Here is a 17,925-nt window from a genome sequence, read left to right on the forward strand (position 1 = left end):
CAGCACATGCATCGTGGCCATTCACCGTCGAGTGGCGGAGTCGTCGTCATTGGAGTGGTGCAGGGTGTTCACTCAGGAAAGCTTCGCAAAGTCTCGAGACTCTTTTTCAGGAGGGTCTTGCCAAGTTTTTGTGAGTCGAGTCATTCTTTCAGCATCGGGATATTTGGCCAAATACCAGTTTGGGTTGTTACAAATTACTCAACTGGAATATATACGTAGCAACCATTGTTCGATGAGATTCAGTGAGGCTTTTCTTGGTTAAGGATCATAGTAGTAATAACACGTTTATGTTAGCGATGAGAGGAAACCTGATAACCTGGAGTCAACCCATGCTAAATAGGGGGAGAACATAGAAAATCTACATGGAAAGGCAACCAAGTCGGGCATCAATCCTAGGCCATTCTTGCTGTGAGACACGTGTTACCATTGTGCCATCCTGGTTTGGCTGCTTATGTATGTACACATGCTTGTGTGGATCCGTACCATGACATTTTAACAGTGCCACGCATCATGGGATTACATGTGCACCTGGCAACAACGCACGTTAGCTGCTGAGTATGGGTTGCAATATGCGCACTCGCGAGTTCACAGTTGTTGGTGCATCTCACCGGTCGACGTTGGATCTCAAGGAACACCGGTTTGAGCTCAATAACTCTGGCACCATATCAATCCTCTGCAGGCGCACAAACACATAAACGCAACCACTTCTGGCAAGATACCTTTTTTGGATGTCCTAATTAAAAAGAGACCTGATGGTTCAATGAGCCACTCTGTCTACAGGAAAGCTACCCATATGGATGCTTATCTGAAACCGGATTCCCACCACCATCCATCACAGAAGAATTCTCTCATCAAGACTCTGTATCATAGAGCCCAATGCATATCCGACCAGGAACACATGAGCAGTGAACTCAAGCACGTACACCAAGCTCTTAGGGCTAATGGTTACTCCGACTATACAATCCGCAAAGCTATCACTCAAACCATGAAGAAGAACCCTCTTGAGGAGCCTTTCAAAACCATCACTTTACCCTACATTGCTGGGATCACAAAAAAGATCTCTAAAATCTTGAATAAACACAAGATCCAGGTCCGTTTCAACACATTACATAAAATCCGTGATCTGGTTCCGTCTGTAAAAGATGTGATTCCGGACATACAATACCCTGGTGTCTACAAACTAAGTTGCCTCTGTGGTAGTAGTTACATTGGAGAAACCAAACGCCATGTCTCGGACCGCATTCGTGAACACAAAGCAGACCTTAAACACGGTAGGACCAACACCTCGGCCGTAGCAGATCATTGTTCTAATTCAGTAGGCTCACATGCCATTGACTTTTCCAAGACAGAGGTTCTTTGTAAGCCATCTGGCTTCCATGAGAGATTCGTTCATGAGGCTATGCACATATACAAGCACAGAGACAATTTCAACCGAGAAGATGGATTCTATCTTAGCAATAATTGGAAAGATTTGATAAACCATTTCAGTTCTTAATTGATTGTTCACGCTTACATTGGCTTTCAGACAGCATATACTATACATATAAAAAAAAAAATTTCGTCTCCCCCCTCGTCTTTTCAAAATATAGATGGACTAGTCCTGGGTAAACTGCCAAATCGCTGCGCGTGACGCTAACGTTTTTTATAAATAAATAAATGTGCCGTTTAAAAATAAATTTATGCAAACCAACACACCTGAAGATGACCGTTTGAGTTATGGTCGAAACGTCGTGAGAATTTTTTATTGTTTTATATATATTTTATTATTTTGTTGTTTCTCTTCAACATGACTTTACCGAAAAAACTAAGAATATGAATTACTGCAGTCACGAAAGCTTTAAATCAAAATGCAACCACTTCTCTGTCAATAAACACAATCTGGCATATACATATGCACCAACTCAACGAGTGTTTTGCAAGCAAACCCACACATGATTAAGTCACCTGTAGGTAACTGTTCAGCAAGGGGATGTTTTCGTGAATGCCAGTTAAGATTGTATGGGTTTTATTTAGAGGAAATCTGATGAATCCAGAGGAAACCCATTCACTAACAGGGGGGAGAACAAACAAAACTGCAAGCGAAAAGGCACAAGAGTTGAGTAATCAAACCCAGCGTCTCCTTGCTGCAAGGCACGAGTGTTACCACTGCGCCGATAGCCTGCCGCTCATGATGTCACGGTACATCATATGATAAGAAATCCACAAAAATCACCTTGTTTAAAACATCATGAGAGATATATAGCATTGTTGTTGCACATTTTTTTATTCTAATTAATTTTAAGTTATCGTTATTCATACAGGAAGTACTGAAAAGCACGCAAAAAATGTGGTGAAAATGTCAAATACAATTACAGTTGTGGGGAAACTGGTACCGCGATGATCATTACATCGTAATATTTTACATCATGTCGTAAAGTTAAGAATGAAAGGATGAAATCGGCGGGTCATAAAACACTTGATATTGTTGCAAGAAGAAATCCACATCTCACCTTCTCACACAGGTAAACTGTGGTACCACGCAGAGATGCCTCCTCATCCAAGGCATTCCCCGGCCGGATAAAGTAGCTCACATCGGCGATGTGTACCCCAACCTAGAACACACATTAATACACCGTCACCACCCTCACATGCATGGATGTGTAATGACAGGGTGATACCTGCCGGCCTGTAAGGGTAATTAAGGTTATAGCTGCATTACATAATGCCTTATTATGAAGGGGCGTATCTGGGGTAAAGGTCAACGGCGGAGTCAGTCGAGAAGCTCCGGGAACCATCCCGAAGGGCCTAGAAGGTTCTAGAAACGGGGCGTGGCCAGAGGTGGAGCTTGGCCACTCCAGGCAGATATAAAGAGCACCGAATCAGAACTTCGGGGCTGTTAGCGTGGGGTATGGGTCCTGGTTGCGTCGCTACCGTCGTCATCTCTTTGTCTTCGACCACGTGGCTGGTTCTTCTGCAAGAGCAGCTCTGTCTCCGCCGCTACGCTCGTCAACCAGCCAGCGTAGCTACGCAGGACGGAGATGGGCTGCGTGTTTGTACAGCCTAGGTGTAGCCGCGTTACGAACTGTATCGCCCTGTGTGCTTTTAATAAATAAGACGCCTTCTACTAGACGTCTGTCGGAAGTCACTCACTCCACATGCATGCATAACCTCCACCATAGCCACTCCAACCAAAGCACAATAATGTGAAATGAAATGCACATCCATTACTACCTGGTGCATTCATTGTGAACCAGGCATTCGGCCAGTGACGTGGACACTTAGGCCAGTGGGGTCTTAGCCATGGCTTGGCTCAGGCTTGGCTCTCGCGCAAAATGCATTGAGATTATTTCTATTATTTTGGCTGCTATAAATGTCCAAATGATGGGCCACTTTGTTGAGCTATTCATTTGTGGCCAGGTCACTAATCAAAAATAAATCAATACCTCAGTGGGCTTTGCCTGGTAGGATGGGGATGGTTTCATTGTATTTGTTTGTGTTTGGGTTATTTGTTTATCTTTCTTGTACTTTGCACTACTATGATGTTTTTGTACTGTTTGTTGTTGTAATGTTCTTACTCGCCTCTGCTGGACATGTGCAAAATAGCTTTATAGCTCATCGGATTCCTCCAGTATAAATATTATGATTATAATTCTCAATAATCCACATCAAAGCAAGGCTTAAAACCCGAGCTGCCTCTAAGCATGGTTCCAGCCCTGAGCCTCTGTGTCTCTTGTGCCTCCTCGTATATCTCTGCATGCTCCCAGCCACGCTCAGAATTTCTGTGAGCTGAGCCTGAGCCAAGGCACAGCTGAGCCACTCATACTTCTTTGGAGGCAACGGAGCAGATCAAGCCAGAACCGAGCCATGTTGAAGTCAGTCCTGAGCCGAGCAGAGACCAAGAATACGGGCACTAAGGCAACAATGTTTGGAAACTTAATAACAGGAATATTGTCCACCCCTTTGTCAATCCACTGCAGGATGAGGGCTTCTCCATGCCATAATGGGTCGCGATTGTCATTTGACCTTGCTTTATTACGATGGTCAATGCAGGTGGTGAAGGGGAGAACTTGGGCAGTTTTTTTAGATATCACTCTGTACCGGTGTTAGCCATGACTGGAACTAAACCAGCTTGACAGGATGAATGTGCAGTGCACTTATCATTGTGCCACTAGACTCCCCTTGTCACCTCCGCTAGCATTGACAAAACCATGAAAGGAATAGGCACGAATTACCGCGACCGTGACCACGATTACCACCACCAAATGAATACCTCGGTGTTCCCATTGTCGAGCGGTTTGCAGTGTAGGGCATCGTCGATGTCTGTGCAGCCTGGAGGATCCACACTGCAGATGGACAACGCACGGAGGTCCTCCCTGCCAGCCTGGTCCTTGTACGGGACACACACAGCACCAGGTTCAACAAAACGCTGCCTTACAACAAACAAAACACAGGGTGAGCCATACATGGGTAAACCAACTTCATTCTAATGGCGTTCTATCTTCTCAATAGGCGACTGAATATTTTGAAAGTACAGTCCGTTCTCCTATAACTCTGCGTGTTTTCATATCGTGAATTAGATATAATGCGATGAATGCATTAGGGAACACATTTTTTTCATAACATGGATGCGAATTGGATAAAAGGCGATCGAGTGAACAGAACTGCGTTGTGCGAGGCAGAATAAGCGGTTGTACGGTTGCCTCGGTGTAGCATAACACAAGGTGGGATGCTTCTGGATGCTTCTAGATGCTACTCACGTACCCGAAGTCTTTGTTAAGCCTGCGTACGCATCTCACGTGTTATCACGGACTGTGCTTTACCCTATATTATTTATTATGCGATTTTTCCACAATTCGGTGTTCTTCAGGAACGCAAGTACAGCGTTATAGGAAAAAAGTCTGTAGTCCCCTTGCTCCTTTCATTTCTGTACTGGACCATCTTCACGGCTACTGCAGAGTCCTCCACATCCTCGCTCACCACTTTGATCCGCATCTCTCGAGGCCTGCCTCTCGGGTCTCCGCCCTGGTGCTTCCATAAGTCCGTCGCCTTCCTTCCTCCGATGTGAATTTCCTCTCTTCTTACGATGATATGTCCGAGCCATCGACTTTCTTTCAGGTCGACGGCTTTTCTATATACGGTCTGCGGTAAAGGTGTAGAGCCCCGTGGCTTCTCGTTCATGCCAGTGCAGCGGAAGGACCTCGACTGGAGGGAGAGCTCCAGAGAGGCCCTCTAGAAGGTATTCTACGCAGGCCAAACATCTTGAAACTATTGAGGTTTGACAGCACGATGATGATGATGATGCGGGGTGTTTTCGCATTTGTCTATTGTCAGGGGCCTATACGTCGGGGGCCACACCAAAGGCCACCCAGGGGCCACCAGTGGCCCGTGGGCCTTGTAATAAAGAACATTGACGTAAAGGATTCTCACATGCACGACCAAACACACCAACACACCGCAGTCGTAAGAATTGAACTCAATCGATGAATTGACATATCGACACACGTCTCATGCGTACCTCTGCTGATGCTGAACGTGGGAGGGGGCAGGCATGCAAGTACGGCCTGGCTGAAGGGCTGGTGTGGCACGTCGTGCTCCAGCAGCAGCACCTCTGTCTCCATCTCCTTATCCCCACATTCGCCCAGAGAGCGCACAAAATGGCCCTGCACAAGCACACCGACGATTAGCACGGTTGTCTACGTATGGTACGGAAGAAGTTCAACATGCATATGCACATACGTGGCCAATCGTCACCGGTATCCCTTTTCCACTGGTACATTGGAACCCCGACGGCGCAGATCTCTCAAGGTGTCTGTGGTCACCCACTGGCTTTTTGCCGTGTCGAACCGGAACCAAACCGTAGAATGCTGGCCTCACAAGGCATCCAAATCTATCCGGGGGCTGAGCAGGGCCAGGGGCGGGGCTAGCGACACGTTGTGTGACGGCAGTCGGTACACCACGGGGACGTGGCACCACAGCGTCATCTGCATGTGCCTAGACTTGTTCAAAGCATTGACCGTCCATGGCATGGATCCGCTTTTGCAGTGGATAAACAACCTGCAGCCTACTAAACCGTGCCAGCCATGGTGCCGCTCGGTTGTGCAGTGGCAAATAGGTATGAAAAGCACAACCACAATGCCAACCTTGTACCTAACGTTCATGATGTAGAATATTAACCGGCATCTGTTTAAACAAAGATACAACCCAAATAATACATCTTAACAATATATTTAGCTTTTCACCAATTTTTTTTCTCACTGTGTTAATGGTATCACACAAGACAAGCAATCTATACCACCCTTCGTGGTCAAGGACGACCCACAGGAGCAGACATAACAGAGCTACTTCTAAGATCAAATTAAGTGAAATGCGGACCGAATTGTAGGGGGGCAGTGCTTTTCCAACCACTCTGCCAATCAAAGTAATGTTCATCACATGGCAGTCAAAAGCAGTAGTTGTCTCAGAGATGGAAATTAAACAATCGAAGTGCACGACCAAATTTAATATCGTTTTTGGTGCAGTTATTGGTGACTGGGCTGAGACTATCAACTTACAACACCTTAATAACCTTGGTTGAATCACAGGTGAGTTTGCCATGCTTTCAAACAAATAAAAATCACAGTGGTGCCACTTCATCCACCCTGACTTCCAATTCACCGTGTCACCGTTCGTGTTTTGGGTTCGACGGCTGTATTGCATACAGAGCCGCGTGGCCGCGCGTCAAGTGACAGAAGGATGAGCCCGACGATGCCGACCACGGGACAGACGGGTGAGGTGTCTCGGCGTGCGGGGCATCACGGTGCAGTCGTACGTTCGGGTAGCGGGAGTGTCGCAGCCAGCCACCGATGGCCACCATGATGCGGTGGGCCTGCAGGGACGCTGCTTGTCTTGTCTCCACCCGCACTCGTGGCATGCGGCGGTCCGCGGGCGTGAACAGGTGGCAGGTGGCCTGCAACACGCACAAAGAGCCCCCAGTAAGGCATTCAACAAACTGTTTGGGCGAGTGCCGTCAGCACACACCTATTCAAGCTGGTACGGCAAACGACGGGGTGGGTACGGCCAGCACCATGCCCGACCGCCTTTGTCTCCACAGCGCTGATGTTTACATGCCACATCAGATACTCATTTATGGCCGAGTCGACCTAGGGAAGGGCCCAAGACAGGTTCAGACATTTGGCGCTGTTTATTGGTTATGAGCGATAAATATAATCCAACTCGGGTCCCAGGATTCGTAGCGCAGCGCGCTAACCGCTACATCACCGCTCCCCACACGTACACACACACATGCAGATCAGCCCACCTCCTTGATTAGGCTGGGCATGAGCATGCCGCACAGCGGCCTCGAGTTCCGCTTGATGATGCCGACCACTTTGCCAGTGGGCCGACGCATCTTCCCACTTTCGGCTTTCAGCTGGAGACCAAAACAAAGGACAAACATCGTGTTGGGTAATCTAAGCAAGAGCGACGACAGCAGCAGCAGCAGCTGGGATAGCACCGGGAGATGACAACGCAAACTCAAATGAGCACTCACCACAGTAGCGTCTCTCTCACACACTAAAATAATGAAATAACTATTTTTTTACCAGCTCACTGCATAACACAGTACAATTTGGCTTGAAGAGGAAGGAGCAATCCAAACAATAGCGCTTAACCTGCGGATGTGGTTTCATGCTGTGTCTCATCAATGTCAATAATGAGACTGACGCTTTGTTAAAATGACAAAAGATCACAGTGAGGAGTCCTCTGTAAATATTGATACGTTAAAACAGTTCTGGCGATTGATAGAATCAACCAGAACACGCCCATCAGATACCACACGTTTAAAAAAACCGCGTAGGCTTTTGCGACCAATATTATCTACAACAAAGGTTACCCTCCCATCTAATTCACAACTGATGCATAATCTCTCGATTCTTTTTGATTTCACTGATTGACATTTTCTCTTACCTGCTTAGCACATCAGTCACCCTCTATGTGTTTAATGTTTACGTAACGTTTTTATAAGTATAACTGTGCAATGATCAGTCTATAAATAATCTGCCCAAGCCAACTTGCACTACATGCGATTTAATATCTAACACTTGTTTATGTTTGTGCAATATTATCGACTTTTCATAAACCACGGTTGTTTTCGTGCCAATTTCAATTAACTTCATTGCTGTACTTTATTATGTTTTGCATTTTGTCACTGTGGTATGTATGCATGTAGAACTTATTTCGCACCCTACACAGCCAACCATGCTAATCAGAGGTGCGCGGAAAGGACAACAATCTAAATACAAAAAGCAGTACTAAAGAAATTAGTTTTCAATATAGAGGCCACCCTGTGACCCAAGTCACTCTCGCAAATGATACGTGTCCTGATCTCTTGAGTTCTAATTAAGTTAATTAAAAGAAACATTAAAAAGGAGCTCAGACCGTGGAAGCGACGCCGTGTTGAGCCTGGATATGCATAACAGGTGGTATAGGCTCTGCGCCAAAATGGCTGGCAGCAGAGGGCAGTACAGCAAAATGAACTGTTGTCCTGTCCTTCTATGCTCCTGATCTATGCCCCCCCCCTTCACCAACCCGCACCGAAGTATGGTCAAATAACCCCTACGTACATAGAAAAATAGTACGAAATAATTAGCACTCCTGACTTGATTTTGAAGTAATGTAATGTAAAGTCATTTAATAAACGCAAAATCAAGCTAACAGCATCTCTAATGTGGATTGTTGTCTGGTCACACGGTGTTCATTATGTTTAAGGTCTCTCTTGAAGTGGTTGAGTCTTTGTTGTTATTCTTTGTTTAAACTATATTAAAACTATTTAAAAACTATAAACTAAATAACTTTACCAGGTAAGGACCCTGAGAGCTATATAGCTCTTTTTAAGTGACCTGGCCACAAATGATCGTTCAGTGAAGTATCTTATCACATTTGAAATTGATAGAAGCCAAATACTCTAAGTGCATGTCAGATTGTAACTGTGGAGGGAAAAGCCGGAGGACCTGGAGAAAAATCCATGCGACCACGGGGAGAGAGACACGCACACTGCAGGTGTCTGGGTTTGATTTTGGTTCGGCAGTGTTGACGCTCCACTCACCACATCCTCCTCATTCTCTTCTGCAACGTCCCCTGCGACGCCCTCATCGTGCAGGACCAGCGAGGAGGGGGCAACCCAGCGCTCCTCGGGGAACATCTCCACGCACACGATGTCGTCGTGCATCGCGCGGTTTAAATGCTGCAGCCCCTGGATCAACACCTGCACGGAGACAAAAAAGATCCCCCGTATAGCCTGAACAGACCGCTGGGCCAAGTGCTGTTAGAGAGCAGCATATACAGTAAAACCTTGGATTGCGAGTAACTTGGTCTGCGAGTGTTTTACAAGACGAGCAAAATTTTTAATAAATATTAATTTGATAAACGAGCGAGGGTCTTGCAATACGAGCAGCTTTGTACTGCCGAGCGTCACGTGATCACAACTGATATACGAGTGCTTTGATATACGAGTGCTTTGGTTACAAACACGTTTCCGGAACGGATTATGCTCGCAATCCAAGGTTTTACTGTACAAGAGTTTTAATATCACGAATAAACAATTCAAAATGTAGGACTATGAGCCCATGAATCTTCTGAAACCAATGTTTTTCAGTAACATATGTTCAAGCAGGGCAATTTCTGGACTGGGTTTTTTTTCCAACAAAGGGCCAATGTACCTAATTGTTATTTAACGTTACATTTTGGAGGTGGAAATAGACCATTCATTTTTTTTACAAAGTAGTCACAACTATCATTAGACCTCCTTTGCCAGTACCGAAAAATAATAGGGTTTTTCCCCTTTTTTCTGGCAACAAAACTGAAACCTTTTACAAGGAATCATGTGTGCATTAACCACAATACTTGTGGTGAAAATGCAAACAAAAACACACTGATAATATTTGCAATATATGCGTACGCCTTTTGGCGTCCTCTGGTCTCGCACCAATTGGGTCGAGGCTCAAAAGAAAGCCGTCCCTGGTGTGGACCAATCAGTCTCAAGGACAATGCATATATTATCATAGTGTGTTTTTGTTTGCATTTTGACCACAAGTATTGTGGTTAATGCACACATGATTCCTTGTAAAAGGTTTCAGTTTTGTTGCCAGAAAAAAAGGGAAAAACCCTATTATTAAAGTAGTCACAATTAACGTATATACTGTGGTTGTGGTGGCGTAGCTATCGAGTGTGCAGGCAGTGCAACTGCACCAGGACCCAAAGGCCGGGGGGGCAGGTGCCAGGCTACGACACCTACGTAGGGTGCAAAATACGTTCAAAATACAAATATTTTAGCCCAGTAGCTCTTAACCTTTACTGCAGCCTTGCAGTAAAGGTTAAGAGCTACTGCTCATGCCAAGAAGGCTATGCCACTGCTTCATTATAAATTTGTTTTTAAAACTCACACAGATACGATCGAACAGCATTGTTCCTTCCAGACGCAGGCTTGTGAAACGTGTACCTCTTTATCACTGTCACCGTCCCCTCGCACCCTCAGAGTCCCCTCCAGGTAATTCTCACGACTCGCAAGGAAGGTTCCCTGGACAAACCGGCCGGAGCGCACACCTTGCTGCAGCTGGGACAGCGGGAGATGTTCGGGGAAGATTACCCGGGACTCCACCACATCCTGCACACGTACACAGCACACGCACGGCACATGCACGCGTCAACAACAATTTTGCAACCGCCATCACGTAACGAGACGAAGGATCCAGTCTGATTTATCTCAGATCAGTACGGCCATCCGTGTAAGAGAACGTTCCACAAAAGCGGATATCATAGAGCTACCTCTAGAGTTTCACCCTTCCGTCTCTGCTTTTTGCTAAATATGCCACGTCATATATCTAGGATTTATTTGATTGATTGACCATTGCTCGTGAGGATGAGATGTTCTAAAAGGGAGCTGTTTAACACGTATTCTTTTGCGACCAATATTATACATAATAAAGGTTTATTGGGTAAGAGCGCGTAAATGTGTGTAGTTAACCCGGTACAGCCAATTAGTAAGGTTTGTTACGTAAAACAAAACGTGTCAATTAGTTACTACTGCAGCACGCCAGTGTATTGGAGAGAAACCCACAACACTTACAAATCGAGTATATCGTTTCCCTGGCGATTACAACCAGCGAAACGTCGTACTCAGCGCAAGGCAAGTGTCCCTTTCTTCAGTGAGGCAGCTGGATGCAACGCGGAAGTGAGGGGTCGGACAAGGGTACAGGCCCGCACCATAAATATGAGGGGGGGGGGCAGAGCTGATGCACGCATACAGAGTCTCACCTGCTCTGAGGCCAGTGCCAGACGGTCAATCAACTCAGGGTTGTCCAGCAAGCTGCGCACGTATTCCTCCACTGGGGGTACACAGACACGCGCAGATAAACGCAGAAATTATAATTGGCGACACGATTTACCGGACGATTTAGAGTGCCACCCAAAATGTAAATTTGTTACTTTTCAAGTCATGCCTGCTGGATTTATTAATTTTCCTGTTTAACTGAAGCACTGTTTAACAAGAGGCACTACAGACTTGATTCAAAGCTTTCGTGACTGCAGGAATTACTCTTTGTTTTTTTTCGGTAAAGTCACGTATAAATAAGAAATAATAAAATAACATAATAGCGTACGATGTTTCGGTTGCAACACAAGCAGCCATCATCAGGTACAGAAGAGCTAAATTTACGAGAGAGAGGAAACACATAACCCCAGATGTATATACATACACACAAGTAGGGGGGAACTAACACAGATACAACAGGGGACACAGATAGAGAAGCATACCAAACAAACAGGGTTTAGCAAAATTTGGAAACCATATAAAGCAACACAGACGGTGGGTCAAAACACAATTAACGCATAGTCTGGTTGATTACGCTATTTCAAAGATTGCTAAATTGCAAGATAAGTATGAAATTTAAAATACAGACCGCGCACACACACATAGACATCCAAGTAGAGTGAACCAGCACAGACACGCACACAGTGAAGTCGCCTTAAATAGGCAGAGAAGGTAAGGCTGAGAGACAATGGGACAATTTAGCATGAGGTATGCATGGAGCAAAGGGGGCGCAGCAGCACACACTCGGAAACACCAAGGCCCACACACAAGCAGAGACAACACAAAGACAGAAACCTCATACCTCCCCGTAGAAGTGGTTCAGACTTGATTCAAAGCTTTCGTGACAGCAGGAATTACTCTTTGTTTTTTTTCGGTAAAGTCACGTATAAATAAGAAATAATAAAATAACATAATAGTGTACGACGTTTCGGTTGCAACACAAGCAGCCATCATCAGGTACAGAAGAGCTAAATTTACGAGAGAGAGGAAACACATAACCCCAGATGTATATACAGACACCCAAGTAGGGGGGAACTAACACAGATACAACAGGGGACACAGAGACAGAAGCATGGAGGAGTGTGATATCACCTGGCTATGGGGTCAGCCTACAGCTGCGTGCCAGCTCATCTGGCTGGACATCCACGTTTATATGGGGCATTGTTCCCGAGCATGTCCAGTCACATTATAATCGAGCTGAATTTGTTTCACCACAATGCCAAATGACACGTGTGTACGACACCATCTGGCCAGCCACAAATCTCTTACATGCTCTTCGTTGTGGTCGTGAGGTCATGGGTGTTTGCAAAGAGATAGCCCTCACCCTAATAGAGAGCGGGGATCACAACACCTTCACGTGGCCTTATCAAATGCACAGTCATTTATTCTAGGACTGTATATCGTTTCCCTGGCGATTACAACCAGCGATTTTGCTAAACCCTGTTTGTTTGGTATGCTTCTCTCTGTGTCCCCTGTTGTATCTGTGTTAGTTCCCCCCTACTTGGGTGTCTGTATATACATCTGGGGTTATGTGTTTCTTCTCTCTCGTAAATTTAGCTCTTCTGTACCTGATGATGGCTGCTTGTGTTGCAACCGAAACGTCGTACGCTATTATGTTATTTTATTATTTCTTATTTATACGTGACTTTACCGAAAAAAAACAAAGAGTAAGAGGCACTACATTTACCACTGTTAAAGAGAGGGATCCTTAAATGGGATCACGGCCCCGAGCCGTGGTATTCATTTAATCGTGAAGCTGGGGGGCAAATCGTTCTTTCCGAGGCTCCCATCTACTCGGATATTATCATCGTATTGTTGTCATGCCATTGGAGTATTATAAAGCAGCCTTCGGTAAAGTCGACCGCAGCAGATTGTTATAGGCTGTGGTGGGCAGCATATGGCGGTGAAGCAATGTCCATTGTTTTGTTCCGCGCTATCGTCGTCACCAACCCGCACTGACCAAAGTTGTGAGATACAGCAAGTCCTCGCTTAACACGGGGGTTGCGTTCCTGACAATTGCTAAGTGAAACTAATCTGCGTTCAGCGGGAGTAATGTTCCCATAACAAATAACGGTAAAGGTGGGGGTGCCGTTCCAGCCCGCAATTTAATTGTTTTTGATAGCACAGTACACTGTTTTACATGTTTATTTTAAAATGTGTTGTGTTTATATAGTATCTCTATCAATATGCTAAGTATGACACTCCTTTAATTAAATCTCAAGTGAGAGATATGGTGAGTGAAAAATATAATGGAGCAAGATGACGCTCCGCGCACAAAGATCCTGCTGGAACAAAGACCGAGGAAGAGGAAGGTACGCTGGGTATCACAGCATACATCAGTACTACAGCTTCCAGCATCATCCAACAACACTGCTAACACCGACGCTGCTCAGAAAAGTAGTCCGTGACCACGCGCTATACTTGCAATGTAGCGAGCGCGGTTGAGCGTTAAAATCTAGAAACTTTCCATAAAAAGGTAAAACCGTGTTAAAGCCAAAACGCGTAGTGTGAACGCGCATTCAACGGGGATCTACCGTACGGTCAAACAACCTTGCACAACCTCGCACAGAACGAGGCCCACACCCAGCAGTGGATTCAAAAAGAGGGCTGTTACATGTGAAAAGCAGTGTGACAAGATTTGAAGCTTTCGTGACTGCAAGGATTCATACTCTTTGGTTTTATTCGGTAAAGTCACGTAGATAAAATAAAAAATAAAAGAAAACAATTCAATCACGACGTTTTGGAGGCAACACAAGCTTCCGTCTTCAGGTGGAATAGTCAACGCAGAATATCGGATGGCTCGGTCGTTACGGTCATTGGAAGGATCCCCCTTCTTCTGCTCCACATACGTGTCTCTGAAACACACGACAATCAAGTTACGGCGCTGTTAGACAATCACACTGGGCGTTGCTGTGTAATCACTTGCACGCGAGTCACAGTAACAAAGTTGTGGAGTTGAAATGGTGCTTAAGAGGTCGACTAGGAAATTTGTACCTCTTCTGGGGCAGTAAAATCAGCACAGCTCTGCGAGAAGTGTAAATCATGTAGTCCTGTGAGTTGTTAGGCATAATGTCAGAGGTTTCCCTCCGAGTGCTGCAAACGCCTTCAGGAATCCAGTTTTAATGACAAGAAATTTATTTAATAATCATGAATTACATTTATAAAACGTCTTTCTGCTCAGTAACTCAAGCCACGGGGGCGTTCAGTCCCACGAGCCGAATCAGATGCACAGTTTATTATCTCAACTGTACGTAGCACAGTTGGCTATGTACTGTGTGAAGGAAGTTCAACATACATACAATTCAAACCCCACCCCACAGAGTGCCAAAATTCAATAAAGGGAGTGCAATTAATTTCAGCCCTGGCGAAAAAATCAGCTACCAATCCTTGGCCATCTGGACAGGGGCAGCCTTATGCACAACGCCACTACGCCACCAACTCTGCTGGCCCTCATGGCACTGGGAAACAGTCCCAACGAGACTTTGCGCCACCAACCGCCACCGTGTGCCACAGTTCAGAAGTAAAGAGGCGTCAATTCGTGTGCCGTGCACACTGGATTGGCGAGATGGCTAGGACCGTTTGGAGAGCTGCGCCTACCGATGGTGCTCATTGGTGAAGGCGTAGAAGTGTTTCTGCGGAGTGGAGATGATGTCGCGAAGTCTCTTGTAGACAGGAGCGGAGCGATGGCGGATCTCCTGCATCACCGTCTATAGAATCACCACGTTAAGCAGGCACGGGTCCTCCAGCAGGTCAATCTGAGAAGCAAGCACACACGCAAACGTACACACGAGGGGAGCATTCATTAGCGGGGCGGCGGTGGTGCATGCCTGTAATCCAGCACCGTTGAGGCGAGGATTCATGGATCACGCAAATGTTGCGAAACTTCTTTCCCGTGAGCATGCAGGAAGTGCCATACCCTGGATATGCCAAAAGGCAGCAGAGCAAACTGTGGACTAATATTATCTGTCCCTTCTGTATGGGATAAAGTGTTGCCCCCCCCCCCCCCCCCACGTGAATAAACACGCATACATTGGCTGGAATATATTGGTATATAGAGCTTGGGCAATTGTTGGTGCTGGCTCACCGCTTGGCTGCAGTGACATTGTTCATGCAATTTGCATGAACGGCGCTCCACCTAAAACTAAACATTATTATATCATATGATCGTAATGTGGGTGTGTGTCTCAAGAGGTCTGAGCGCTGAGCTGGTACAGCTTTGCCTGTCAGTCGACACAACTCCCCACATTCGGCTTGCAGCTGAAGAAAACACTCAGCACTGCCATCCCCTGGTCACCTGACAGTCACACGTCTGTAGCTCAGGGCAAGCCCAGGCTTAACTCTGCTTAGCATCGGAGATCAGATGAGAACTAAGGTGATAAAGTTGTAGCAGGGGTATAACGCATTGTGGTGGGTCCACACACGAATCATAATAATAATAGGTAACAGTAGAAATGAGTAACACTGGTCAGGTATAGTGGCTGCTGTTATAGATGTGACCTTGGTAAATAAATAAATAAAAAAATATTTTGATTTAAAGCTTTCGTGACTGCAGGGATTCATATTCTTGGTTCTTTCGGTAAAGTCACGTAGAAGCGATGATGATTGCTTGTGTTGCAGTCGAAACGTCGTGAGAATTGTATTGTTTTATATTTTTATTATTTCCCTTCTACGAGACTTTACCGAAAGAACCAAGAAAATAAAAAATTAGTTTAGTATTTTTTTATCATTGGTGTGGTCCCCTTATGCACCACAGGTCACACCTGATTGGGCTTTCACCTAGTTCAGGAGCAATGATTTTCCTACCTTACCAGTTGAGGTGAGGAAGGTGAAGTGAGAAGTAAAATTGCCCGACCTCACCTGGTAGAGGAGGACAAATCTGTCTCTCACCTGATTCAGGAACCCCTCATCCAAATGATGAAGTGGTGCTGGACACCTGTGAAAAAGAGCTTTATAGCTCATCGGATTGATCCAGGAAAAATATTCAGATTATGATGCTGCCATAATGTGACGGTTATCACACTGGGCTTGGCAACCCAAATGCTGCCAGTTCGTCCTCCAAGCGCGGCAGGTGATTGAACTGTTTCTTAAATCCCCCCTCACTGGCCCTGCCGTTGTCCACTCAGCACTGTCAATGGGTAGTCCATCGGCAGTTCGTGTGTGGTGGGGTAAAATGTGGGTTACTCCCACCTCTTCTAAACGTCTGGCTCAACAACATATCCTCCAGAAGGGAGCTTGCAGTGGCGCGAGCCAATATATTTTCAGGGCTGCCTGCACCTTAACCTTCAATCTTTTAGAGTGAGATGGTGGTTTGAGTGAGATGGTGGTTTGAGTGAGTTTGGTGGTTTGAGTGAGTTGGTGGTTGAGTGAGTTTGGTGGTTTGAGTGAGTTGGTGGTTTGAGTGAGTTTGGTGGTTTGAGTGAGTTGGTGGTTTGAGTGAGATGGTGGTTTGAATGAGATGGTGGTTTGAGTGAGATGGTGGTGGTTTGAGTGAGTTGGTGGTTTGAGTGAGTTGGTGGTTTGAGTGAGTTTGTGGTTTGAGTGAAATGGTGGTTTGAGTGAGTTGGTGGTTTGAGTGAGATGGTGGTTTGAGTGAGTTAATGGTTCGAGTGAGATGGTGGTTTGAGTGAGATGGTGGTTTGAGTGAGATGGTGGTTGAGTGAGTTGGTGGTTTGAGTGAGTTGGTGGTTTGAGTGAGATGGTGGTTTGAGTGAGATGGTGGTTTGAGTGAGTTGGTGGTTGAGTGAGATGGTGGTTTGAGTGAGATGCTGGTTTGAGTGAGATGGTGGTTTGAGTGAGTTGGTGGTTGAGTGAGTTGGTGGTTTGAGTGAGATGGTGGTTTGAGTGAGTTGGTGGTTTGAGTGAGTTGATGGTTTGAGTGAGTTGGTGGTTTGAGTGAGATGGTGGTTTGAGTGAGTTGGTGGTTTGAGTGAGATAGTGGTTGAGTGAGTTGATGGTTTGAGTGAGTTGGTGGTTTGAGTGAGTTGGTGGTTTGAGTGAGTTGGTGGTTTGAGTGAGTTGGTGGTTTGAGTGAGATGGTGGTTTGAGTGAGATGGTGGTTTGAGTGAGATGGTGGTTTGAGTGAGTTGATGGTTGAGTGAGTTGGTGGGTTGAGTGAGTTGATGGTTGAGTGAGATGCTGGTTTGAGTGAGATGGTGGTTTGAGTGAGTTGGTGGTTGAGTGAGGTGGTGGTTTGAGTGAGATGCTGGTTTGAGTGAGATGGTGGTTTGAGTGAGTTGATGGTTTGAGTGAGTTGGTGGTTTGAGTGAGATGGTGGTTGAGTGAGTTGATGGTTTGAGTGAGTTGGTGGTTGAGTGAGTTGATGGTTTGAGTGAGTTGGTGGTTTGAGTGAGTTGGTGGTTTGAGTGAGTTGGTGGTTTGAGTGAGTTGGTGGTTTGAGTGAGATGGTGGTTTGAGATGGTGGTTTGAGTGAGATGGTGGTTTGAGTAAGTTGATGGTTGAGTGAGTTGGTGGGTTGAGTGAGTTGATGGTTGAGTGAGTTGGTGGTTTGAGTGAGATGGTGGTTTGAGTGAGTTGGTGGTTTGAGTGAGTTGGTGGTTTGAGTGAGTTGGTGGTTTGAGTGAGTTGGTGGTTTGAGTTAGATG

At 45.8% G+C, this 17,925-nt stretch overlaps 1 long non-coding RNA gene across 2 annotated transcripts in view; it reads right to left on the reverse strand.

Annotated features, from left to right (window-relative positions):
• The window catches only part of LOC142923758 (uncharacterized), a 142,392-nt gene that overhangs the window by 28,921 nt on the left and 95,546 nt on the right, over positions 1-17,925 (reverse strand). Inside the window, exons 4-5 of one of the 2 annotated variants that reach the window (XR_012940825.1) lie at positions 14,318-15,078; positions 13,981-14,178 (exon numbers count right to left, since the gene is read on the reverse strand). The exons of the other annotated variant lie outside the window; for it this stretch is intronic. This is a non-coding gene — a long non-coding RNA (uncharacterized LOC142923758). Of the gene's footprint in view, positions 1-13,980; positions 14,179-14,317; positions 15,079-17,925 lie in introns of those variants that run through there. 2 annotated transcript variants of the gene reach the window in all.

The sequence above is a fragment of the Petromyzon marinus genome, unplaced genomic scaffold, assembly GCF_048934315.1.
Source record: "Petromyzon marinus isolate PM22_M1 ecotype Great Lakes invasive population unplaced genomic scaffold, UKy_Petmar_22M1.pri1.0 PM_Scaffold_7, whole genome shotgun sequence".
NCBI lineage: Eukaryota > Metazoa > Chordata > Hyperoartia > Petromyzontiformes > Petromyzontidae > Petromyzon > Petromyzon marinus.